The sequence below is a fragment of the Erithacus rubecula genome, assembly GCF_903797595.1.
Source record: "Erithacus rubecula genome assembly, chromosome: 2".
Classification (NCBI taxonomy): Eukaryota; Metazoa; Chordata; class Aves; order Passeriformes; family Muscicapidae; genus Erithacus; species Erithacus rubecula.
The window spans coordinates 6715792-6742166 of record NC_136685.1 but is presented as its reverse complement, the minus strand read 5'-3'; the positions used below and the strand labels follow the sequence as shown (position 1 = coordinate 6742166).

At 40.3% G+C, this 26375-nt stretch overlaps 1 protein-coding gene across 2 annotated transcripts in view; it reads left to right on the top strand.

Moving 5' to 3' along the window:
* The window catches only part of FKBP1B (FKBP prolyl isomerase 1B), a 44673-nt gene that overhangs the window by 12211 nt on the left and 6087 nt on the right, over window positions 1-26375 (top strand). Inside the window, exon 1 of one of the 2 annotated variants that reach the window (XM_079299339.1) lies at window positions 10627-10775. The exons of the other annotated variant lie outside the window; for it this stretch is intronic. The gene's annotated coding sequence lies outside the window, so the exon portion shown is untranslated. Of the gene's footprint in view, window positions 1-10626; window positions 10776-26375 lie in introns of those variants that run through there. 2 annotated transcript variants of the gene reach the window in all.

The window sequence follows — 26375 nt, the reverse complement described above, 5'->3', positions numbered from 1 at the left end:
CACATTTAATGATGTGACAACCTTGATTTAGCAAGATTGCCTTCTCTTACTTTGTTCTCAGTTAGAAATGGAAGACTTGTGTTTTGAAGGTGGTTTCCTGCTGGACAGTGGAAAAGATCAAACACCTGATTAGTTCATTAGTTTGAATCGGTGATTGCTACAAAAAAAGACACTCTCAGATGCATTGGCTTTATCTAGTTTTTAATGACCAAAGTGAATGTTTTGCTGCTTCCTAACCTCTTGAAATTGCTGCTGGTGCAACTTTGAAAGTAGCAGCTTTGTGTTGAAATTTTTTACACTGCATTAGGAGAAAAAAAAACAAACACAAATCAAGCATGTAGTTGTTTGGAAATTACACTGAAATATTATATAGGAATTGCAGTTATGGGAACTTAAATTTTTGCTCTCTTCTGTGGATAAATTTCTGGTTTTGCTATGAGCAAGGATTTCCCAGAAGACAGGAGGACCTCATAGTTTTGGAGGTGCAATGTAGCCATATCTAGAATATATAAAAGAAAAATAGAAGGTGAGTGTGAACAGTGTGAACAGTGTGAACAGTGGACAAGTTCCTGAGGCATCATCATCAAGTGTTGCCATTTTCAGACTGGAATGTACAATTTTCAGCCTAAAGAACTGAAATAAATTATTTTATTTATAAAAATTGGAATTAAAAGAGGCTTTCCCACAGATTTTGTTTTGAAGACTCAGGATCTCAGTCTGTAATTCATAGACTGTTGCCAACTCTGTATCTATGTCATAGAACCATGTTTTGGAATGGACCTTAAAGATCTGTACTTCCAACCCCCTGCCATAGACAGGGCCACCTTTCACTAGACCAGGTTGCTCCAAGTCCCATCCAACCTGGCCTGGAACACTCCCGGTGTGTGTGGAGCATCCACAGCTTCTCTGGGCAACCCATGCCAGTGCCTCACCACACTCACAGGGAAGAACATCTTCCTTACATCTAATCTAAACCTGCCCTCATTCAATATAAACTGTTCCCCTTCATCTTGTCACTACAGACCTTGGTGAAAAATCTCTCTGTCTTTTTAAACTATTGAAACTTACACAGTAAGGTCTCCCTGGAGCTTCCTGTTCTCCAGGCTGAGCCACCTCATCTCTCTCAGCTTGCACAGGAGAGGTGCCCCAGCCCACTGATCTTTCCCATGGCCCCTCTGGATCCCCTCTAACAGGCCCAATGTCTTCCCTGTGCAGGGGAACAAAGAACTGGATGTAGTACTGCATCCAGGTGAGGATCTCATGAGAGCACAGAAGTGAGAAAATTACCTCTCTTGACCTGCTGGCCACACTCCTGATGCAGTTTATCATCATCATCATCACTGTTCATCTAAAAGTGCACATTAATGGGTCATGTCCAGCTGCTCATCCAGCAGTGCCTCCAAGTCCTTCTCTGTAGGGCTCTATAGGCATTCACAGAGATGAGCACTCTTCTGCAGTGTCATGATGAAACACCTGACCTTGGCTTGTGCTTGAGGCCACTCTCTGGCAATGTCTCTCCACTGGTGAAAGCAGGAGCTGCTCTGCTGTCACTCTGCCTGGGTGACTAGCTCTCCACACCCTTGTGTCTCACAGTGGCCAGCTGGCAACAGCTCTGGAAAACTATGGCTATGTCTGTCCCACTCTGTCAGGGGAGTTTTTGGAGAACAGGCAGCACCATTCAGTTTATTCTGTTCTTTGAATTTTTTTTTCTGCCTTCATTTGCACCTCATTTTCAGTCAAATAAATAGCAGGGACATGTTCAGATACTTGCTTAGGTCAGTGGGCAGTGCTCCTGCACAGCACAGCTGAGAGCTATCATCTGACTGTGCCTGTTTTGTCATGTCCTGCCTTTTCCTGCCTGGAACTCCAAAGTCCTGACCTTTTATGTCTTAACACTGAGGACTTCCAGGGCCTCCTGTAACTATAAGAAGAGATGTCAAAAAGTTATTGGAACAGGGTGGAAATGCCTCATTACAAAATGATCCTTACCTGTACCATTAAGACTTGTTCTTCATGAAAACAATTACAAAGCTCATCTCATTTTCAGTATTTTTTGCAATCCCTTGCTGAGGGTGTGGGAGTTTTAAATGCATATGAGTCAAATGCAAATTCGGAGTTGATACAGTCACGAAGAGCTGCCATCATTAGTCCCCTGTGGGCAACTTAGAAAGCTGAATCTGATCAAAGAGCTACTCACTTCATTCATAAATTGCTTTGGAAAAGCAAAAGCTTTTTTTATTTTTTCTTTTTTTTTTACTCTTCTTTGAAATACAGGGACATTTAGAAGAGAAATGCTGTGCCCAGTGCATAAAGCAAGCCTCTAGAAAAGCTGAAACTAAAAATTCATGGGCTTTAAATTCCTTATCTATTATATTTACCTATCTACTTATCTATTGCATTATCCACCTATATATATTATATATAGGCTATACCAACTCTGTAGGAGAGCTGCTAATTTTTTTTTCCAGACCTAGAGTAAGTGTTTACTTTTTGAGAACTATTTGAATTAAGATAAATGCTGGAAAATCACAATGTACTTCAGTTTTTATTAGGTTTTCTGTCTTTGTCTAACCAATCTTGATTTGATTGGTTGTATAAGCATTGTAAACAGAATAAGGGCTCAGCCCTTCCCTGTTGTAAAGAATAGAGGACTTCATTGTAACTGTTCACTGTGTTTCAGTGAAGTAACTAAAGCTTGCAGTACATTGATTTCCTAAAACTGCAGAACCATTGCTGAAGTGCTTTCCTAAGACTTGTTATCATAGCACATTCAAGCTCTTCTTCAGATTCAAAAGTTTCTAAAGCATTTGGGAAAACAATAGGAAACAAAGTAGGCTGGACTTGAGAGAGGATGGAGCTATAAACACAGGGGCCAGAGGTGATGGAGAGCTGAGAAATTATTTGCCTTACAGCAAAATAGCAATAAAATCCTGCCTGGGATTTTTCCCTGCAAGAGTGTGAAAAGAAACATTGACTGATTGCAAAGCACCTCCATACTGTAATGGAGTTACACAACCTGTAATCTTTCTATTATTCAGTCTGTCACTGTAGGACTGGCCCATTTGGAGGCTACAAAGCATTTGGATGCTGACAGCTGTATGAGGCTGTAAGGGGCATGGTTGGCCATTGTGTTATAGAGGGCAGTGAGATAAGAATAGCTGCCAGTCCTCAGTGCCTGCCACATTCACTTGAGGTTTGGGACACCTCTGTACATCTTGTGGACAAGTAGCTGTGTTGAAAAAGCAGGGGGCACTAGGGCAATACTTATCTTAGCTCTTCTTTTTTCCTTGAGAAACTGGTATACAATACAGGCCAAGAGGGTGTCAATTGATAAAAGTCAGACAAATGCAAAGTGTTCTCTGGGTTTGACATTGAGGAGCCTGCCATCCAAGAGGAACTGGACACTGTCTGGTACACCCTGAATAAATTAATGTCCCCAGTGTGCCCTTCCACTGCACCCTCCTGTTGGCTCCTTACTGTGCACAGGACCACCCTTCTTCTGTTTTTTTTCAATACTACAAGTTGTAATAGACTTCTAGAAGAATTTTCTAGTATGTTTGTTTAGTCACATGCAAGTTATTGTTAAGAGTTTCCAGTGTTACTTGTTTTGCAGTTTCTTAAGCACATTCTAGCAGTACATTAAGCTGCGACTTGTTTTCTGATTGCTTCCTCAGAGGATAAAGCAGTGGAGATCTTTAGCACATCCAAAGGAACACGTGAGTGCAGCCCTGAAAATGTTTCTTATCCTGCAGCATAATGTCACAGGCACTGAATGTCACTTCACTGAAGGGCTACAGTGTGAATAGGTGGGGCTGAAACAGGGAGTGCAGGGACATTCCCAGCTATTTCCTCCTGCCTCTGCATCACTCTGTGTAAAAATGTTAGTGTGGCTGCACTGTGAACTGGGCTGAAAAAATCTGATGTGAAAGAAAATTTGGGGAAGGAAGTGGTTGTGAAGGACATCAGGACAGCAGAAAGGAAGTGCAGGTTGATGGAAAGAGCTCCAGGCACAGTTGTGATTGGGCACTGCTGCAGGCCTGGAGTGTAGGGACTGGTGTAGGGAGCCAAAGCACTCAGTTGTAGAGAACAGGAAAGAAGGCTTGCCTGTGGGAACAAGAGGGAGTATTTATTTCTGCTTCCTTCTCACATTTCTGCCCTGCCCAGCTTCCCAGTAATGCACAGTTTGGGGACCCTCCTGTAGCAAACTCTCAATCTCTCCATTGCAATAATGCTCTGGGGACAAATTTGTCTTGTTGGCATGGTCCATATGTATAACACTGCTGTGATGAGGATTCTCTAGGGTTGCTGTTATTTGTTTATACAAATGATCTCAGAATAAATTTTCATTTTTTCCCCAAGAAAAAAGACAAAAAAATTTCCTTCTCGAAACTTGGTACTAAAGAACATTTTTGGTGCACAGTTCTTTAGTGATGGGTGGACATTCCAGGGCTGAGATTGTGGTGCACAATGAGAGCATTTTACTTTGAATAGACAGACAAAGGTCTGTACAGGAGAAAAGAATTATTGTTATAAATATATTTACTAATACAGTGTGCATCACTTTGTTTAAAGGAAGTTGCCCTTCTGCTGAGCATTTGCAAATTTCAAACTTTTATAATTAGCTTCTTATCAGAAAATGAATCACTGTCCCTAGCCCAGGTAACTTTTGAGCATGACCTGTATAAAGCTGTCACTGAGCAGAATTCATCAGAACTCCATTAGATCCTAATGAATGTATTCAAGGATCACATCTCTAATAGAGGTGTATGTGTGCCATAGTATAAAAACAGTAAAAGTATAAAGAGCTTAGATTATAATGTTTAAAAGTTCAGGTCAAAGTGTTTGTGGGTTTTTAGTGTTCAAAACATTTTAAAATTAATTCTGTGTCAGTATTATGGTACTGAAATGTATTATGTTGTGTTGTACCTTGTTCAGTTGGTCTTTCTCGTCTGTGTTTTTGGTGAGTAATAATGATAAAATTCTGATTTAGGATGTCATAGAAATGACATAGACTATTTCATTTGGAAGGGACCTACAACCATGGTCTGGCCCAGCTACCTGATCACTTCAGAGCTGACCAAAAATTACAGTGCATTACTAAAGGCTTCATCCAAATGCATTTTAAACACTGGCAGGCAATTTTGAGGTCATGGGGAGAACATCTTGTCAAGCTGGCTCTCAAGGAGTAGGTATGTGGATGGCTGGATAATGTTTACAGAGGATCATGAGGTTTTCCATTATGGTCTGCAAAGAACTCATGGTACCCTGAATAAGAAACTTAAAATGGATCAAAAATGGGATGATTGAATAGAGGCTTTCCAGTAGACCTTAAAATGGACTTGTGTCAGCCCCACTGTGATGTTTTTATCAGTGGAGGAAGATATCAAGGTGATAAAAATTAACAGATGCATCCTAAATAAATGTTCTCATCCCATAGGTCATTGATACACAGTAGGAGGGATCACTATGTAATATTGTCACAGGTGAATAATGTGTTTCAGTTACTATAAAACTCTTTACAGACTTGAAGGTGGAAGGGCAGAGAGTGACTCCTGTGCTTACAGATAGGAGCACTTTGTCATGTGAAGCAGTGACTTTGAAACAGACTTGGGAATGGTGGTTGGTTATGAGCTGAACACATGCTCTGAGCTGTTCTTTGACCAAAAAGCTGACTGCAATCCATGAGTATATAAACAGGAGCACTGAGGAGAAGAGAGAAGGCCCAGAGGTGTCTCAGTCTCACACAGGTATATCAAAAATAGTCTGCTCAGTTCTGCAGTCTACAGTGCTGGAAAGAGATATGAGGATGGTAGAAGTGCTGGGAGACCTTTCTGAATATGAAATGCCTAATTTATTCAGCAGGGGTTAAGGGATGGTTTGCTACCTACATGGAGGATAAAAAATTGATGAGACAATTGAATTGATCTATTAGTTCACCAAGAGACATAAAGATATAGCTGGAAAGTGAAATTTTGCAAGTTCACCTTTTAAGAAAGAATACACATGAAGTGGCGATACTGATTTATAAATGAATACAAATCAATAAATTGCAATCACTTAATCTCCTTTAGAAATCTTTAAATTAGCTCTAATTCAAACAAGAATTATTTAGTGAAAATCCTGCAGCCTCCATTAAAGTAGGAGGCCAGAAGAAGAAATTGCAAGGATCACTTCTAGCATATAGGTGCATTAATTAGCAATTTTGTAATGTATTTCTGAAGCTTTGATTACATTCTTGTTCAATGGTCTTTTCCTTATGTAGATTAGTCCCAGAGGCTTCACATCCTTGCTAGATTCATAGTTCTTTGGGCTGGGCTGGTAATTTGTCCAACTGCCCTCATAACAATGTTTGAATTTGAACTAATTTGCTTCCCTAGGTTTGATCATGCCAGTTACTTTTCTTCTTTTGCATTCTATTTATTGTGTGTCTGGATCTTTGATACCTTTTCCTGTATAGATATGAATGCCAACTCCAAAATGGTGTCAATCAAAATGTTACCTGCTTTTCCAGCTTCTGGCTGATGGTCAGGGAAATCACAGAATGGGTCAGGCTGGGAGGGACTATAGTGGGTCATCTGGCTCAAGCAGGGTCATCCCAGAACACATGGCACAGGATTGCATTTAGACATTTCTGGAATATCTCCAGTGAGGGAGACTCCACAGCTTCTCTGGACAGTCTGTTCCAGTGCTCAGTCATAGCACAGGAAAGAAGTTCTTCCTCATGTGCAGGTGGAACTTGCTATGCATCAGATTCTGTCTATTGTCTCTTATCCTAATACTTGTCACCACCAAAAAGGTGCCCTCCCATGGGTGGAATTCACTGACACCAGAGGATTGTCAGCATTTTGCACAAGATGTGAAGAATGTGCTGGTACACCTCTGGAACCATTTACATTCACTTGCTTTCTGATCACCAGCTTGCACTGGACATCCTTAGAACTGAAAAGCTTCTCAGAAAAGTAATTGAAATGTATCAAAAGAATATTTTAAAAAATGCTTGGTCAATTATAGACTGTAAGATCATGTTTGAAAATAATTTTCTATGCTTAGCCAGAGGACTTATGTTTTTAGACCACTTTAGTTGATACCATTTTTATTTGATAGTGCTTATTGTATATGAAAACCAAAATAACTGCATTGAAACAGATAGGTGTTTGACTTCAAGGTATGTCTTTGATGTGGGGATTACTGGACAGAAACCTGGGATTGGAGCTGGGACCAGACAGCTGTAATGGCTTTTTCTATAAGAAATGCTAAGTACTAGACATGCCCAGGAGAAGACAGCCTTTCCAAGGGAATCTGCAGCACACAGAAACATCTGCAGCTCAGGAAGATTGACAGGCCATTGTGCTGCTCAGGGTAGCAAACACTGTTTGCACAAATCCCCTTGCAATCATCATGTCTCATTTAATTGACATCCCACTACTTTGTTCTTTAAAAACTGTATTTTATTGACTCTTCTGAAAAACACAGCCTTATCAACATAGTACAGGCAAAGCAAGTTTTTGCAGCAGCTGTTCTCAGGAGTGGACATTGGCCATTTGAAGCCCTGGCCCACTGTCAGCTCTGCTCTATTTTGCAGCAGGACTTTTTGACTCTTGCTCTGCCATGTGTTCCTGCCCACAGGGCACGTGGTTCTGAGCTCTGTGTCACACACACATCAGAACTGTATTGAGTTACAGGAAAACCCAACATTAGCAAACTGTTCACAGTTTGGGCTTTAAGCATACCTCAAGGACATCTGTGTATGGGAAAAATAAAAATAGCCACACTAGAGAAAGCAATGAAAAATTCCCTACAGAGTGATTATAAAGTAAAATGATCCCACCTAGAAATACCCTGCGTGCCTTGCATGGAAATTCACCTTGATTTTTAAGTCCTGCTAACACTGGAGGTGGTTTGGGGACACGTTCTGGGGTCACTGGATGATCTGTAGTGGTCTGACTACATAGAGGGGACTGGTCCATGGGTGGGGCTGTGTGGACACAGCAGGATCCTGGGGCATCCCTGGCACTGCCTGGTGCAGTCTGTGCATGGTGATACTGAGCCCCTCGATGCTTCCCCAATGCAGCCCTGCATCACAGACATTACAGGGGATAACACAGAGGGCCTCTTGTTACTGGGAAAATACAGCCTCCTTCCCTGGATAGTTTGAGTGGAAGACTTTTCAGTTGATATTGTAACAGTTTATTCTGTTTAAGTGTAAAATGCTACCTGCTTAGTGTATTTTCTAGACTTAGTGATCAAACCAAATGCACAAAAAAACCTTTGTGAAAGATGTCACAATTCTCATCTGTTACTATCACACAGCAAAACCTCTCAAATGCAAATTCACCTGTAGCCCTGATTTTGCTGATTTTTCTCTAAGTGCCTGTTCATCATTATTTTCAATAGAACACAACTCCTCTTTTCTTGTGTGGGAGTAACCCTCAGAGATTTTCATCATGCTACTCACAAGTGACATAATGAGGTTAATTTTATTGAGTGTATTTGGTTCCCTGTACCCCACTGTTCATGATTCATCATTTCTTTTGTGAGTGAATGGTGAGATAATGAGATAGCAGGTTGACAAGGGCAGAAATACATTCAGGTTTAAAATGACAGATGTGCTTTGTGAGCAAGTTCAGCCAAGTAGGATGTCAGTCTATTCCATGGGGATTGCCAGGTCAAAGCTGACTCAGAATTAGTATTTATGAATACTCCATCAAAATATAAGCATGAATAATAATAAATTTCTCTTTAACACACACATCAACAGATATATTCCCCTACCCAGTATCAACACACCAAAGCTGAGAAGAGCAATATGAAATTTCAGCATCAGAAGTATGGCTCCCTGCTGTGCTGCAGTGCAAGTTCTTCATACTGGATAATAAAAATACTTGGTTTTTACTGTGTGGACATGATGAACTTTGCAATGTTCTGACTTGTCCATGTCCTCAGTTTTAAGAATTGGGTTTTTTTAAGCGTTAAATGTCATAGATATTTTTGAACAGTTTAGGAAGTTCAACTTTTAAAAGAGGTGTGTAGGCTTTGAAGTGATCATAATTACTGCAAATTTGTGATAGTTACACTTCGTGTCTGAGGAAAGTGTAAGAAAATATTTGAAGTTGAGAAGTTTGTAAAAGAATTTTGTTGAAATCAAAGGAGTTTGATGCCCAGGTGCATTTAAAACACCCACAGTATGATTACTGCATCTTTAGACACCTAATTATCTTCAAATATTTGCCCTTTGTCCTCTACATGCCAAAAAAAAAATTTTCAGCAGTGTTAACAGTTGGATTTGATGGTTTTAGAAGTCTTTTCCATCTTAAATGAATCTGTGATTATAAAAACTGTACCACTTGTCACTAGTGTTGTGTTTCTGACATGGATGTATTGGTGTGAGCATTGCAGAGATGTTGGGAGAAATCTGCATCTTCAACCAACATTTTTATATAGTAAAAAGTGTGTATGAGACCAGATATTACATTCTGTTATTCTGGTAGGTGTGACATTTTTAATCTGGTTACTACCTACTGCATGTTGTGTACATTTTCAGTTTAAAGAAGACTGTGTGAGTGGCTCTGCAGCAGGCACCGTGTATTTCTCAGCTTTTGCCAGACTTTTTGATGTTATGAATCAGGGAGACAGGTCTGGTCACATTAAATGAAAATTGGTCCCATTTGGCTTGCAATTTTAAGTACTTACTAGTTAATTTAATAAAGATGTTGAAAAGCTGTTGACTGCCTTCTGTTATGTACCTGTGTGTGAGTCACAGGTGTGGGAGACGTGGCTCTGCTGGGCTGGAGACAGGCAGGCTCTCGTTCTCAGCACCCCAGGCTGTGTCTGCGTTACAGCTGACAAGGGCTGCGAGCAGGAGGGTGTGTGAGCCACACACCTGATCCCAGGCTTGCCCCAGGCACGCTGCAGACTGCCCTGCCATGTGCCCGGGCCTGGCAGAGCACTGAGCTGCCAGACAGCCTTAGGCAGAGTCCCTTGGGCTGTGCTCGGGGTTGCACTTGTATTTCACTGTCTGAATATAGAGTGAGTCTGATCCAGAGGGCAGCCTTTGCCTGACCCCAGCATGCAATGTGGAAATACCCAAAGTCTCAGAGCACAGACAGCTCTCTAAGCTGCAGAGTTAGGTTGAGGGTACATGGATGTGAAGGGGAGAGAGAGTGATTTCAGCTGAGGAAACATCCATGACCTTGACATGCCCCAGCCGTGATTTTGTAGCTCTCCAGTGGTGCTAATCCATGTTGGCTCAGACCCCAGCTGGGATCAGACAGGTCAGCGCCTGCTTAGAGATTTCTAACTGGAGGACAGAAGCAGAGCTCAATACAGAAGGAAAAGAATGAAGGGTTTTAGGATTAGACAGAATGATTACATTTGTCTTGGCAGTAGCAAAACCACACGCACATGCAGTGTTGGGGAGCTGCTCCTGGGGGCACCACACAAAGTGCTCATGGAGCAGCATCCAGGCTGTGCATGGAGCATTCACTCCACTCCCAAATCACAGCGTGGCTCTGGAGCCAATCCCAGAGTTTGCTGCTGGCCTCACAGAGCAGTTTATCGTGTCTTCTATTTAATCTAACTTTGGGCAGACTGAGAACCTGATGACAAGAATGTCCCATGCATGATTTAGCTCCTGCAGATGGTCAGGGCATGCCTGTCTTAATTTCTGGCATGTACAGGCCAGAAGGAGAAAAAACATGGAAATTGATGGGCACGGTAGAGGATTTTCAAGGAACACCCTCCTGCTACTCTGCAATGCAATGTGAGAGTCACAGCAGGTAAACAGTGTTTTATCTGTAAGGACACAGAGTTGTGTTTGCTTTATGGGTCTCCTTAGGACTGCTAGGAAGGATGTTCATCTACTTCTTGAAAGCTGCTGGTTGCTGCAGTTTTTGACATTTGTGGAGTTACATTATTGATTTTATTTTCTTAGGAGAAAAGGTAAATAGGAAATTACTCATTTGTACACCTGGGCATTAAGGCATTAAAGCTGAAAGTGACAGAGAAGCAGAAGACAGTTCACTGTTTAACATCTAGCTGGAGATCTGTGTTTACTCCTTATTATATAACTGCTTTTTCAGACAATTTATGTATTTTTCCATGCATCTCTGAAAGTGTTTCCAGTTTTTCCAGTAAACATGGGTGTGTAGGAAGAAGGGGAGTAATTGCTTTTGAAATGGTTGAAAATAATGCTGTTATAACCCTGTAATCAGATGCTTCATGTGGCTATTTATTTCATAGTTTTGCTTGCTAAAGATCTATCCTGCAGTGATCACCCAGTGGTAGTTCCTGGGCTTCAGACAGAAATATTCAGGAAGGGAAATTTGGGGAGATCTACAGATCAAATTTATTCACAGTGATAAACTGCTCTCCAGGGTGAATGACACATTTAGCTCAGGAAAAATAAGGAACGATCTGGCCAGTTACCACAACCAAACAACCATTTTAATGGTTCTTTGATTACTTTCAATGCAGATACTTTTGGACAAAGTTTTACTTTTAAAAGTCCTCCTTACTACTGTAGAGTTATTATTTTTTTATAGCATTGTCATTGTTTCCTGGAACAGCAAAAGGAGAATTAGATTATGTTTGCATTGTAGTACCATTCAAGAGCTCCATTGTGCTTAACTCTGCAAAAATGAATTAAGAAAAACTCATTCTCAGACAGCAGAGGAAGATGAATAGCAAAGGAGAGCAGAGGAAGGGACACAGTATGATACACACATATATTACTATGATATTTACTTTATGTTTTCAAGGGAAAATAAAGTGAGAGACATCTCTCAGCCAAATTATCCATTTAATAACTCATTTTCCTGAAATGTTACAACACGTTTGGGTGTTGAGGAGAGATGCTTACAGAGTGAGGTGGCCTCAGAGAGGTGCATAAAGAGAGCATTCAGGGCATGGAGCACAGAAATCAACACCTGCACCAGGACTCCAGGACCATTCTGTTTGTTTTGAACATGTTTTAGCCCATGGGCAACCTTGCCTGGGCTCACTTCAGAGCAAGGTGGATTTTCTGTGGAATGTATATATGACTGTGGGGCTGTTAATGCCCCAGGGAGTGGGAGCTGGATGTGTGCACAGCCATCCAGTGGCACTGGGTCAGCCCATCCTGTCCCTGTCCATCCTGTCCCATCCTGTCCCATCCTGTCCCATCCTGTCTGCAGCCTGCACTCATCTCAGCCCGAGCTGCCATGGCCTAAGCACTGTCATGAGCACTTCAGGCAGAGTCTGGCTCCCCCCACTTAGTCTCCCTCCACTTTTGGTCTGTAAATATTTGTCCTGTCCACATCTATTGTTGGCACAGAGGCATCGGTAGAAAGTTCTCTTAAGCCTTTGCTTACATATTTGGATTGGGGCCAGTGAAAGTTAAACCTGATCATCTTAGCCTCTCACTACCCCTGCTCCTCTTTCTTTCCAGTGGTAAATGGTGACTCTCCTCAAGATGGGCCTTTTTTCCTGGAGGCAGGTTGGCATTCCCCCAAGACATACACATTTAATGGCATGTTCCAGTGCAAGGAAATAGCAGGATACAGGGGTTTTATTCCTTTTGTACCCACTATCTAATTTGTTCCTTGACACTTTCCCCACCCATAGGGGTTAGGGTGGCTGTCTCTCTATAGGCCAGAGTTTGATTTATTTATTTTTTGCCTTCCTTCCTCAATCTGCCTGTAGCAGGCACACTGAATTTCCAAAAAGGAAGGTGTTAATACAAGTATCATTTACTGCCCCTCCATGCCACTGTTACCCAAAATGAGAAATGCAATTTGGATGAGTCAGGGAGTCTGCCCTGACTCAGACTTATTAATGTAGGAGTGTCTCGGGGTTATGCATATTTCTATTAATAGAGTCAAACTTGAGTAGGGAGCTCTGGTTTGATTTACCTATATTTAGCACCAATGCAGCAAGCCCAGCCAAAATAAACCTGGCTCAATTTTCTTTGAATTTGCGATAAAACAAAATAAAATACATTCATTATCTTAAGGTAATGAAACCTTCATTTTATTCTGTGTTCAGCCAACACACTAATTTTTTTGTCATGTTCTGCTGCTGCAGTAAAAAGTGTTGAAACCTAATTATTTTCTTGTCTCATACATATTTTTTTTCTTCACATGAATTAAACCATGAAGATGTCTCTTGTATTCTGATCCTTTCAAAGTGTATGTGCAAGGACACTGAGAGAAGCTCTGGAATTTCTTCTTCCTACCCTCTCAGTAGACTCTTGGTACAATGACAAATGAAGAAAATGTTTCTTACTGTTAAGAATAAGTTGTGGGCAGATATTTCCACTGCATCTTTTGTAAACCCACCAAGGTTTATTAGTCCTGGGTCTAGCAGTGTAATTCCATATTAGAAAATCTTTGTGGTGCAAGGTTTAGAATATGTTTATTTTTTGGCTTCCAGGAAGGCAAATTGCCTTTAAATATAGTGAATAAGGAAAAAACAAAAGCAAAAGCAAAAAAACCACACAAAAACAAAAAACCAAATGGACAAAAAACCCCAAGAAATTGAATAGACTATCTGGGGGCTAGAGAAACTGTGTGGGAGAGTAGAAAATATCTATAGCAGACTGCATGGTGGGAAAACTCTGTATCCCAAGTCTCATATCTCTCTGGAAGGGCTCAGTGAGAATTTCTCTGCAGCCAGTAGGAGCTCACATTGCTCTATTGACCTTTTTGAGGTTAAATTGATTTATCCCAGCTTGAAACCTGACCTTTTGTGTCCAGATAGCAAGGTGGCATAGAACTTCTGTGTCCAGATAGCAAGGTGGGAGAGAGCAGAGCAACACTTGCTAATCTCCACAAAGGCTTCTGAAGCAGATAAAAAAGCAGAGCCTGTGCTTTGCATTCTGTAACACTTTAGCAAAGCCAACAGGATGTGAAGCTGCTCTGAACAAGATCAGAACAAGGGTTACATGTTCCTGTAACCTTAAAAATACAGGTGACACTGATTTGTGTTCTTTTCTGAGCTGAAATGATTGAGATGTAAGCAACCAGAGACATAGCCCAAGGCACTCAGTGGAGTACTACTATCACCACAAAGACAGAAATAAAGATCATATCTGGGCACCAGCCTAAAAAGGTTCTATGGACTGTTAAACCAATTAGGGATCAGATAACATGTTTTCCCAGTCACTGGGATGGAGTCTGTCTGCCTTAGAGTAAAAAAATAATTGTGCCATAACTAGAAATGCTCACTGTCAGCTTCATGTCATCTGTGAAACTCCATATCCTTTTAATGACTGTACAAAGCATTAGACTACTAAAAAAAAAAAAACAACCAACAAAAAAAAGCAAGCAAGCCCCCCCCAAACAATAATAAAGAACCCCAACAAAAGTCTGTAGTTTAAATCTTCCTCTCCTTTTTATTAAGCAATACCAAGACTCAACATAGATCTTGGAGCTCACCCAGAGGAAGTTTGATATTTGATTTGAACATGCACAGTGCATCCCTAAAATTAAAACTTGAAGTGGAGGCCAAGACAAATGTATTTTGTCTTATAACTGTGTTACATGACAGCCAGATGTCATGCTCTCAGCCTGTGAAACATATGCAGCAGAAATTGTCTTTGCAGCACAGCAAACGACCTTTCTGTATTTTGTTGTTTGGCTGTTTGTTTTTTTTTTCCCTGCTAGGGCTTCACCTCCAGCCATTATTAGATTACTAGGAAGAAAACATGACACAAGGCTCAAGCTGATGTGAGAAAATAGAATTGTGTGTATCCACACATGCAGCAGCTCTGAAGAATTGATATTGCTGGTGTGATTTTTGGGTGTAGATATGATCTACCTTGAGGCTGCACTACAGCAGTAAGTGCATCACTGCACAAGATCACAAGGCTCCCTGTGATCTTCCTTGCTGATATGATTCTGTAATTTCCTCTTCCTTCTCATCCTTCCAGTCTTACTTGCAGCAGGAGACTGCTAAAAAAAATAAATTGCTATTGTTGGATTTCTAGTCAACAATATCCTGGGAAAAGCAGCATTGGCTGTTCCACTGAAAAACTTGCTACAAGATGATGTCATCTGGCAGTAGGGACCAAAACAAGACAGGGTATTGCAGCAGCTAAAAATGACAATCTGCAATGCACCAATATTTAGGTTTCATGGTCCCACATAGGAGTTTGGGAAAAGAAATGCAACTAAACACTGCTGGAGTTGTGGCTGCTTGCAGGGTGCACTGTGCCTGTGTTAAACACATTATCTGGTGTAAGAGAGGTAGAAAAATATTACACCTGAACAGAAGCAGATTGTTATATTTGCTCCAAAAATTACCTGTCTGCTTAATGCAGTGTTGCAATCCAAATGCATGTGCTTTATAAATCACTTTTTTTTTTCTTTTTTTGAATCATGCTACTTTCTCTTAAACCCTTTCAGAAACACTGATGGAAGATGTATTTGTAAAACTGTTTAGCAAAATGTTAATTTGAGATTTTCTGTCTAGGAGTCTGGTGTTATAATCTCCAGAGCTGGATGCTCAGATTTTTGCAGGAAAGGCTGTTTGTCTTGTGCAAGGCATCTTAGTACCAAGAGCAGATCACAGAAGGGCTCAGTGGTCATTTTTAAGCTGTGCAAAAATGTATATGTGAGTAGCTTTTTTTTTTCTTGGAGAGTTGGCTGCTGAACAGCAGCCCTCCTGGGGCTTTGAAATGTGTGATCACCTCTCCAAGAAGGCTGTGAACAGCAAGTAAAAAAGTGAGGATCCATAAGGACAGGAGGCATTATTTAATCCTCCTCCTAGAAGGCAAACAGCAGGGCACACAGTGCACAGGCAAGGCAGATGATGTTGTGACTGAGAAGGGCAAAGCACAGAAAAATTACAGAAATATATAGATCAAGAATTTAATTATGAGAATTGTTATGGCTGTCTTAGACTTTTGATACAGTAATTTTCCATTTTATTTCCTTTTTTCTTGGCAAGTGTTTTATGACACAAGCAGCCAGAATACTTACAAGTCTGATGAATGATTTCCAAAGACCCAGTATCCTGGGTGATTGCTGCCCTTGTCAGCAGGATCACTGAAACTCCCTGTGCAGGCAGCTAGTAAATCAGCAGATCTGTGTGCAAGCATTAAAATGGTTCCCAAAATGCAGAGAAATTAACTGCCACAGACCTTTTTTTTTTTTTTTTTTTTTTTTTTTTAAGGTGTAAAATGGTAAAATAGAAGCAGCAACTTAAATGAATCGAATGTTTGCACATTCCATTACATTAGATCTTATGGATTACAGAGTGAGCCATATTACTTCATCAGGGAAGATCTGTTCAATTATTTTTAAAAGCAATGTAGAATACCCATGTGTCTGGGTGAATGATTATTTTAGGCCAGATAACTGTATCCCTCTCACATAAGTCTCAGCTTCTTTGATCCAAGTTTTAGCTCAGTTCTGCCTTTCATTTGTCTGGTTTGGCTGTGTGGATACTTGGATTTTATCTGATATGCCTCCCTTTCAGCAAGCTTCTTATGAATTTAAGCTTTTCTGTTTTCCTTTTATGTTTTCTCCTCAGTAACTCTGGTGTCTTTTACCTTGGATGTAGCAAAACAATACATGGTGTTATGTAATTGGAAAGGTGGTGGTGCTCAAGAACCCCTTAAACCTCATCCAAGCTGAATTTTAAACAGATTTAGTTACCAGTAATTCAAAAACCAAGCAGTGAAGTCTTCCTAGAATATAACATTTCAGATGAACATAAGCCTTTTCTTTTATTATTTTCTAAAGCAGAAGGTTTCATTCCATTCAACCCTAAACTGTATTTTCTCTGAAGTTTTGAAATTGTACAGGACATTGATTATTTTTTCCACAGAAAAACAACCTTTGATACTGTGGTTTGAATGTTTTTGTCATTTGATTGCTCGGAACAGATTTTTATTGACTTCACATAGTAAGTTGCTCATATAGATGCTACTTTTTCAGTTACACATGCTGGGATTATAAAAGATAGTGTGATCTGGGATAAAGCACTGGTCTACAGCACTGTTCTACAGCAGTCACTGTGAGTTATGCAATGTATGCACCAGCTCAGTCTTTGCTTTTACAGATAATAATATTACACATTTCACTGTAGAGCCTGAAATCTTCAGGCTGTTTGTTGTTGGTGTAATAACACACTGGTAGTGCTTTGCTGTTTTGTCCACACTCTCAGCTTGTGTTGCTCTCTGCTCTGTTGTGCTGTTGAGGTATTTTTGGTAATGTTTATCTCTGTTGTTTGTGTCTATGGACTGACTGCCATTTCTATTTGTAGTATCTCAGCTGGCTTAATTTACAATGCCTTTTGTTTGCAGCAGTCTTTTTGGGAAAAGATTATGGTCTGTGCAGTTCACCCTCAAAGTCCCACTAAAGGCAGTGGGGGCAATGCAGAGACAAACTCTACACATCAGGCACTGCTGATCTAACAAATTTTGGGAGCAAGGACTGGTTGTCCAGAAAGGTTGTGGTGTCCCCATCCCTGGAAGTGTTCCAGGCCACATTGGATGGGGCTTTGGCTAGAGGGAGGTGCCAGTAGCAGAGGGATTGGAATGAGATGATCCATGTAAGGCCCCTTCCAACATCACCCATTCTGTGATTCCATGAGTCTGTGAACTGGGGTCGACATCTCTGCCCATGCCACTGACCTCCCTAATTATTGCTTGTTTAGTTTTCTCCTAATTCCATTGTTCTCTATTTCCAGCTACTGTAGAGTTTCAAGGAGGGAGCATAGAGGGTGATCCCCTGGAGTGTTTTGTTGTGATGATGAGAATACCATCAGAAAAGGTGAAGAACATGAGTTTAAATTCAGGATTAAGGTAGAGTTGAACTCAGTGCCTTGACAAGTGTTTATAATAGGAAGGTGGGTGGCAGTACTGTCTCTATCAACCACCCTTGAAAAAGAGTGACCTTTCTCAGCCTTCTTCTGTCTGTCCCTAAAACCAGATTCAAAGCTCTACATCCAAAATGAATTATGTTGCTAAATTTTAGAAAGAGATTAAAATTGAGGCTCATCTTTGTACTTACTGTGTCCTGCTACCTGACTATTGGCTGCACTTCACTTGGTGCACAGGCTTTCTGTATCTCACCTTCTGGAAGTGCCTGCTTGTCCCTGTTGCCTCTGTAAGAAACTTCTGATTCTTTTTCTGTCTCTCACTTCAGTAAAATGCATTTTCCCTAATGGCTGATATCCCTCTTCTTACCCCTTTCTCTGAGATGTGTCCCCTTAAATGTTTATTTTGTGTTCTTCTTCATTGCCCAAGATATGAGTGGCTTATTAAGGAGATGAAAATAGATGCAGGCACTTGGAAATTCCTATTGTTCTTCAGAGAGATGACTGTAATGTCCAATAGAGCACTGCCTGAGACCCATCTGTCAAGATAACAGCTGCTACTTTTTCCATAGTTCATTTATAAGATCACTGAGATCAAAATTTAGAGATGGAAAAGACCTATTTATAAGAACAAACTGCTCTGTTAATAGCTGCTTTCCCCTGTGGCTCAGAAGATACTTTAAGGCTTACTGAATTAAGCCTTTCAGGATATCCAAGGCAAAATATATCAGTTAATAATATTATTGCTGGATATTCTATTGACTGGCTGACCTTGGTGAAACTACAATGCTTGTTTCACAGGGAATAAAATGAAGGTGAGTTGTACTTACATAGCTGTCTGGTGACACAGCCTTTTCTTTTTGACACCCAACTTTTTGCTCTCATCTCAAATGTGCACTGTTTCACATTGTTGTAGAATTCTGCTCTGGAGAATAGCTTGAGTGCATGATTCAATGATTTAAATTACTGAGATCCAGGTCTCAAACCATTACATGTATTTTTGTACTTTCATTAATATCAGGGGAACTATGCCAGATCACACCAAAGAGAATCTGCAGCATCAGGAATGATGAACAAAATAGGAAACAAATGTAGCAAAAAAAATTATTAATCTACTAGCAATATTATTTCAGAACAAACTCATAGTTTACAGGCAGAGTGGTATTTATGACACTGACAGTGTCTGCCTTGGAGCACATAAAATACTGTTTACATTGAAAACAATACTGCAAAAATTCTTTTTTTTTTTTTCTTTTTTGAAAGCTGGTGCATTCCTAGTAGGTGGGAAGAGCAAACTATACATCTATGGAAAAATTTGTCCCTTTGATGATCTACCTTTTAAAATGAAGGTCTAGAAAAGTAAAAACATTTCTCCACTAGAGTCCAGCAGCAAATGGCAAAGCTTCTGCTCAGTGAAATGCTGAGTTTATCTGATGTTAATGATAGGCTTCTGACAATAGTGTTTCCCAACATGTAACTTGTTAATGAACTCTTCTCAGAGTTTATTCAATGACTAGAAGGGGCTCTGTCTCCTGTTATTCCTACAGCAGGGTTGCTGAGTGTATTGGTACCCTGTAAGTGACTGGGTAGATCTGTGGTCACCCAGTCTAAAGAACCTCAGGCAACATAATCCACTGGAAGGCATTTGGTGCACACATCAGAACCAGCTTGGTTTTAAGCATTTTTTCATTAATCTTGATTTTCATCAAGTAATTTTGGGTGGAATTAAGCTTGACTGTCTTTAGCTCCCTAGAAGTCTACAGTCTGTCCATGGCAGTGGGGACAACGCAGCATCAAGATCCTTTTCCATCCCAGCAAGGGACTCATCCCTTGGGTGAACCAGCAGCATGTTCCACCTGATCACCCTGGAAATTCTGTGGGTTATGCTGGAATGAGGCCCCTTGGTGGCCTCAAATTGGTGTCAGTGAAGTAATGTCTCATTTCTCTGCATGGAATCTCTGGCAGGAGGAGATGACTCCCCCAGAATTCTCCAAACACTTGTGAAGGGAGGGGCTATTGCATAATGCTAGCTTATACCACATCTCTAAAATAAGATATTACAGGGATGTCTGACCAGTCTAGATCAAAAAGCTGGACCCTGTGGATGAAAAGCACTGGACTTCTGCATTATGTATGTTTTATATACATATGAGATCATGGTGGAACAGCAGTGTCTGACTTGCTTCGGGCATATGTAAATCTTGGCATATTGACTGTGGCTGCCTGACATACTGGCTCAATAAACACACATTTTTATAAACTTCTCTGGTTCTGTCCTGTGTGTTTTTCTCTTTTTTCAATAATGTTTTCCCTTTTCTCCATCTTATTTAAGAACAGAGTAGCTGCTGAGTTCTTTGCACAATGTTAGACAATCGCTGTGTTTATCAAGATGAGTCTCAGTAAAACACTACTCTGTGAAGGAACTGTAGCCATGCTGAGCATTAAGAAAGTTGGATGTGATAAAGAACCATATAAACAAGGACCTATGGAAAAGAAAGAACATTCATTCACCAGGGATGTGGAGAAAAATATTATTTTTCAGTTGCAAATGCCCTAAAAGCCAACATACCATTTTAACATCTTGGTGTTAAGTGGTAACACATAAATAATATACTTTTTCATTCTCAAATTTGTTGTCTTTGGGCATGCCCAGAGAAGCTGTGGATTCCCCATCTGTGGAGTGTTTAAGACTGGACTGGATGGGGCCCTTAGCAGCCAGATCTAGTGGAAGGTGTCCCTGCCCATGGCAGGGAGTTGGAATGAGATGATCTTTAACGTTCCTTGCAACCCTGACCATTCTATGATTCTCTCCATAGCCCCTTAATTCAGTGCCCTAGTAGAGATGGGTATATCTGTCACTAGACTGTTACTAGCTTAAGCCATGGGAATCAGAAGTGTTGCACTTAAATTAAGGTTTTTAACACAAATTTTATTCAGAAGGAAACATGCTACAAGGCTAGACAGCTGAAAACCAAAAAATGCCCAGTGTAAGAACAGCTTATCATTAAAGCATACCTAACTGCTGGTAATATTGTCACGTTGGGCTGGGAAGGTGTTTCTCCTGGCAGTTTCTTCCCTGGAGCAGATGATTAATTAGGAACCTGATGCTTTTTCCCCAAGTCCCATTTCATGTGATCTCAGAGCCATGCTCAGAGCTTTCACAAGAAGCCTCTGAAGATGCTTTTCTAATGTTTTTTCATGCTCCTTGCATGGAAAGAAACATGAAGACACAGATCTGTGTTGAGACCTCTGGAGTTTCTCCTTGGGCTCTTCTGGTGCCATGCCCTGAGAGACAGTGGCTGTCACACTCACACCTATTTCAGTGAGGTTTAACCTGCTACACAAGTGTGTAACTTCCCAGTGGGAGGTCATCTGCACAGTTGTGTATGTGCCACAGGCTAAAATGTCAAATCCACAGCCCCAGAACACAGGCAGCCATGAAACCAAAAGGGAGGGAAGGAAATACATGTGGCATAGGATGAGAATGAAACCAAGATGAAAAGAAAAAGAGATTATTTTATTGCTCTGTTCCCATGGTGCACTAGGTGCTCAGAATTTTTTGGGCAAGCTCTGCTGCTTGTGCTTGTGTGGGAGATCTTGCAGACTCTCTTCTTTGTATTACAGCCATGCTTGAACTATTCTTTGTGCTTTTGGGTTGCTACCAGAGGGCAGGGACAGAAAGACCCAGACCAGTGAGGAACATTCCCTCTCCCTGTGTTACAGGATATGGTGTTTGGGGATAGTGAAACAAGAGATCCAGAGCATTTCTCTATTAATATATTCCCTCTAAAACATCTATCATCCCCCTCATTAGCATTCCCACACTGACCTGATTCTGCCATGCTTATTCAAATTAAATTTGCCTTATGTTGCAATACATGTATATTTTACAGATGAACTTTGTATCAGTAACAGAATCAAACTCTAAAATAAAATTACTGTTTTAAGGTGGCAGGATACCAGAGGAATTGTTTTGGTCTCTTTACAACTTATGGAGAATATGCTTAGTGAGTTTCATATCTCCCTTGAAGGTAAATCTGCATTTCCTTCTCTTAAAAGTATGCAAATCCCTAAAGCCACTAGGACAGAATAATGCCTTTCAGCAGAGTGAACTAGACAATTGCAGGTAATTTTCCTGGCTGTGAAGTTGAGCTAAGTGCAAGGTTCTTTCATATTGTCTTGTGGTTGTATGCAGCAGTGATTCATAGCCCACGGTGATGCATTATTGAAGAGTTGTCTGTTGTGTCTTCATTGCATGCTGTCAGCTGCATAATAAATAATTGATTGTGCTGCTCTTACTCCACATTAAAGATATATGAGTATCTAATACATGAAGAAAATGAAGCAGCAAGGCTGCCCGTGTTCAAAAGATGAAGTGTAACTGAAGTGTGCTGCAGTAGCAGGAGCTGGGAAGTGCCCACCACCACTGTGCATTTCCCACTTCTTCACTTTGAGTCGGTTTGTCATGGCAACAAATGGCACATTCAAGTCCTTGCTGTTGCCTTTCCAGACAAAACAAAATATTGTGGTAAAGAGCTGATATCTGCAGAGCTGTGCTTATCCCCTTCTCTCTTTTTCTTCAACTATTGTCCCTCTAGACTGAAAATTCCCTTCAAGTGTTACTTTTCTTAAGGGACTGAAAACTATCAGAAAAATACAGTCTAAGACAGTAAATCCTTTTTTCCACAAGAGACTTTGTTAATATTAAGCAGAGAAAATGTTAGCCTGATAAAACTGAGTGTTTGCAGTAGTACTAAACCTCTGTTGAGAGCCTTTCCCTGGAAAAGCAAGGCTTCCCTTTGTGGTTCAGTTGCCAAAGTCCCCAGACAGGACACAGTAAGGTGGCTCCTATTCCACCACAGCATAGGGAACAAAAGCATCTTTCCAGCTCAAATTCAACACTCTTTGTTTCCATTACAATGGCCATCAGTAAAATAAATGCAACAACAAATTTGTCCAGAACAGTTTGTTTTGGAAGTCAAATCAAGGAAATCAGAGGTGTGTGCTCCTCACTGTGCTGTGCAGGAGCAGGCTCATGGCCAGGTATAACTACAGGTTACTGGTAGCTGTTGTTATGACAGAAATGTGCAAACCAGTGAATTGGATTTTGAGATAATGATGACATTAAGATGGAAGAAGTGTGAGACGTTTGACTGACACACGTGTGGATTCTGATGGAATGAGTTGGAGAGCTGAGTTAGGTGCTGGAAATAAGAAATACATGGCACTGACAGTATTTGCCTAGAAAACTGTGGCCCAGATCTCTGTTTAACACCAGGACATAGGGGAATTGTTTTGTTCCTGAGGGAAACCACACATTTTTCACATGTGTTGGCTTGAGACTCAGCCACAAGCTAAGGTGGGAACACCACTGAATTCAGTGAATGCTTTGACACAATTGATCTTCACAATTGTGAAGACAATTGATCTATTTTAATGTAAAATGCAAGTAACATTACAGTGGAGTTCTGCTGATGTGAATCAACCTGGGATGTGATTTGTGACTTTATGGATGTGTTTCACCCACTACTCCTATGCAATTGTGCTGACCTGTGCCTTCCTCTATACCTTGGGAAGGCATCAAGGTTGACACAGGATTTTTGTGCAGTTACTAGAACCTTCCTGATAATATATTTTCCAGGCTATAAGTGGATATTATTACTAACTACATGTTGTAAATGGGGGGGATCAGAATTTCCAGTCTTTGTGATATTCCCCTACAGAATGTGGATATATTTTTACATAGAAACAATAAGAAAATAGAAAAAATAAACACTTGAAATAAAAAAAATTCTTAACCCACTGCAACATTAACTCCTCAGGAAGTTCTAGGAACCAAACCCAAAGACATATTCCTAACAGCACAGATTGATTACAGGGAATAATTGGAAATATTATGGCATTGAGAGGCATCAAAATATAGTTCCTGTCTTGAAGAGCCTCTGATCTACATAAAATGAAACAGGATACTGTCCTACTGCCCTCCTTCTTTCTGCTGCCAAAAGGTGCTCAGGAAATAGGTAACTTCAAGCATATGGATTACCTTTATGTTCTGTAGGTAGCTAGTGCTTGAAAATAGGAGGGAATTGAATACTTCCTAGATGAATTAAGCTGTTTTTTGAAAGTCACCTATTTCAGTTTAATAAAGTGGATTCAGTTTATCCTCTCAATACTTGTGAGGTAAGTGAATTCCACTCTACAGGATAAAAAGATAGCAATTATTGAAATCAAGAGATTTGTCCTGGACTAGGATCTTCATCTTCTGGTTGCCAGAATTTGTCAATATTGCAGAGACAAATAATTCAGTAAACACTGGAGTCAGCAAAGCCTGGGATGCAATTTTGCCTATTTCATTTAGGGATGGATGGATGGCTGAGTTAATACCACCTCACTAGGGCCCTATGAAAACCTGGCAGTCTAGCATTTGCTTTAAGGTACCTCACCTTTTGTAAGGTAGTTGACTGAGAATGATAAACAATTCCAAGAAGTTATTTCAGTCCTAACATCTAAATCTAGGTAGGATGAATCATCCTTGGAGAAACCTCTCTTTCTCCATTAACCACAGGAGTAGCCTAGATGACAGGTTAAGACATTTCAGCCTTTGAACTGGATAACATTAACAGTGGAATTTACACATGAATTTTCCATGTTCAGGCACAGAATTTGACAGATTATCTGTGGATGGCCTTCAGTGTTAACTCTCCATCCATCCTTCCTGTGGCTGTGGTTTGGGGCAGGGTTTTATTGGGACAGTAGGTGTATTAGGTGTCTAACAGCTGGGCTGGCTCCATGCATTTGTGCTATGTGATTGCTTATATTCCCAGCTAAATCATTCTCAGATGAAAGAAGAAAAGTAAGCAAAATGAAACTTAGTCTGTGGTCTCCAGCCTTTCCATTCCTGACCTCTCTCAATAATATTTTCTCTGATAACAAAGGTTGAGCCTTTCTCTTGGTAGAAGCTCTTAGAGGCTCTTCTTTCTATGCAGATTTTTTTCATTACATGCATAGGATCTGAATGTTGGTATGATCCCTATTCCTCTGCCAAATGTGTTTGAAATTGGCTCAAAGATTCAGAAGTTATTAGGCAAGTGCAGACAGTGTAGTTTCATTAGCCCTCTCCCCTTAGGAAACAGACTTCAGTAATGGGATCTTAGCTAAAGTAGTGCAGTGGTAAAAAGTAGTGCAGACACAGTTGCAGACACACCTGTTTTAATAAGAAGTAATAACTTGTGTTGAACCTTGCCTGAAGTTGTGTTTTCACTGCCAGTTTAGCCCAAATCTCATTGTAGTCCTGCAGTTTGGATGGATCTGTGCTCATGCTCCTTAATAAAATGATCCATCTGCTCTTTAATCTGCAGCCTCAATGAGCTGAGCATCAGTGATTCAGTAGGATTCAGGATATGAAATGTCTCCTTTTCTACACCCACTTAATTTTTAAAACCTGATTTTCAGTTAGGACTGTTTTCAAATCCGTACCATATTCTGATAACCCAAGTTTGTGCAATGAATTATTTTCATAGAATGATTGTTCCTTTTCAGAAGCCTGTTTTTCTAACAAGTAGCCATATATACATCTAGAGGTCCTTGCTCAGTCAAAACTCTTATTGACTGTTCTGACTTGCAAAACAATGTCATTGCTGAGTTCCTGATTGTGGTTTTTTTTGTCCTTGCTCTTAGCTAGATAAATAAAGATGTAGGCTGAAGATGGGCATCCATACTTGTTGAAGAATTTTAACTAAATCAATTTATTCACAAAAAAAAAAAAGAAAAAAAAAAAAAAACCAAAAACAACAACAAATAAAAAAAAAATCAATTGGTGCATTAGCAAGAGAGAAAATAAAGCATTGTGCTGTTTTAGCTCCCAGGAGCCTGCATAGCCAACTCTAAGTCTCAGAACCAGAGATAGACAAGATCTAAAGTTCACTTCTAAATCCATATCAGAACTTCTTCAGGGCACGTGGAGCCTCTGACTCATTTCCAGAGTGGATGTGCATTTTAAGGGCACTCACATAAAAACTGACCCTGCTGTCAGAGCTTCAGTGAATACAGACACATTTGACTCCAGTTTGTCTTCCAAGAGCAGTAAGGTGATGACAGAGGAAGTTACATTTATGAATCCATAACCTCATGAATATTCAGCTGTTGCTGAAAATAGAATGTTGCTGTAAACATAGAAAATCCTTATTTCTTCAACAGGGTCTAACACATCTTGTATGGCCCTTTTCTAATGCAATGAATTGGTTTTTAAATGGTGTATCAAACTAGCAAGCTCATGGGAAGATGGAAATGTTACTTTAAATGGGAAAACATTGTCCAGGAGCTCTGAAACATTGTCACAATCTCTGAAGAATTAATTCTGATTCTGCCACTGTTTTGATGTGAGGTGTTTAGTAAACCATCAAAGCTTTAAGCTAAGAGTTTTAATAGGATTTAGTTACAAAGTGAAATGAATGAATAATAAAGTATTGTGGAACTTTGCATCTGAATCTGAATTTTTCAGATTGAGGCTATTTTATAATAAATATCTTCTTTACCTCCTTGGGCTAATGGGAAGAATAATTAATGTTTGTGTACTG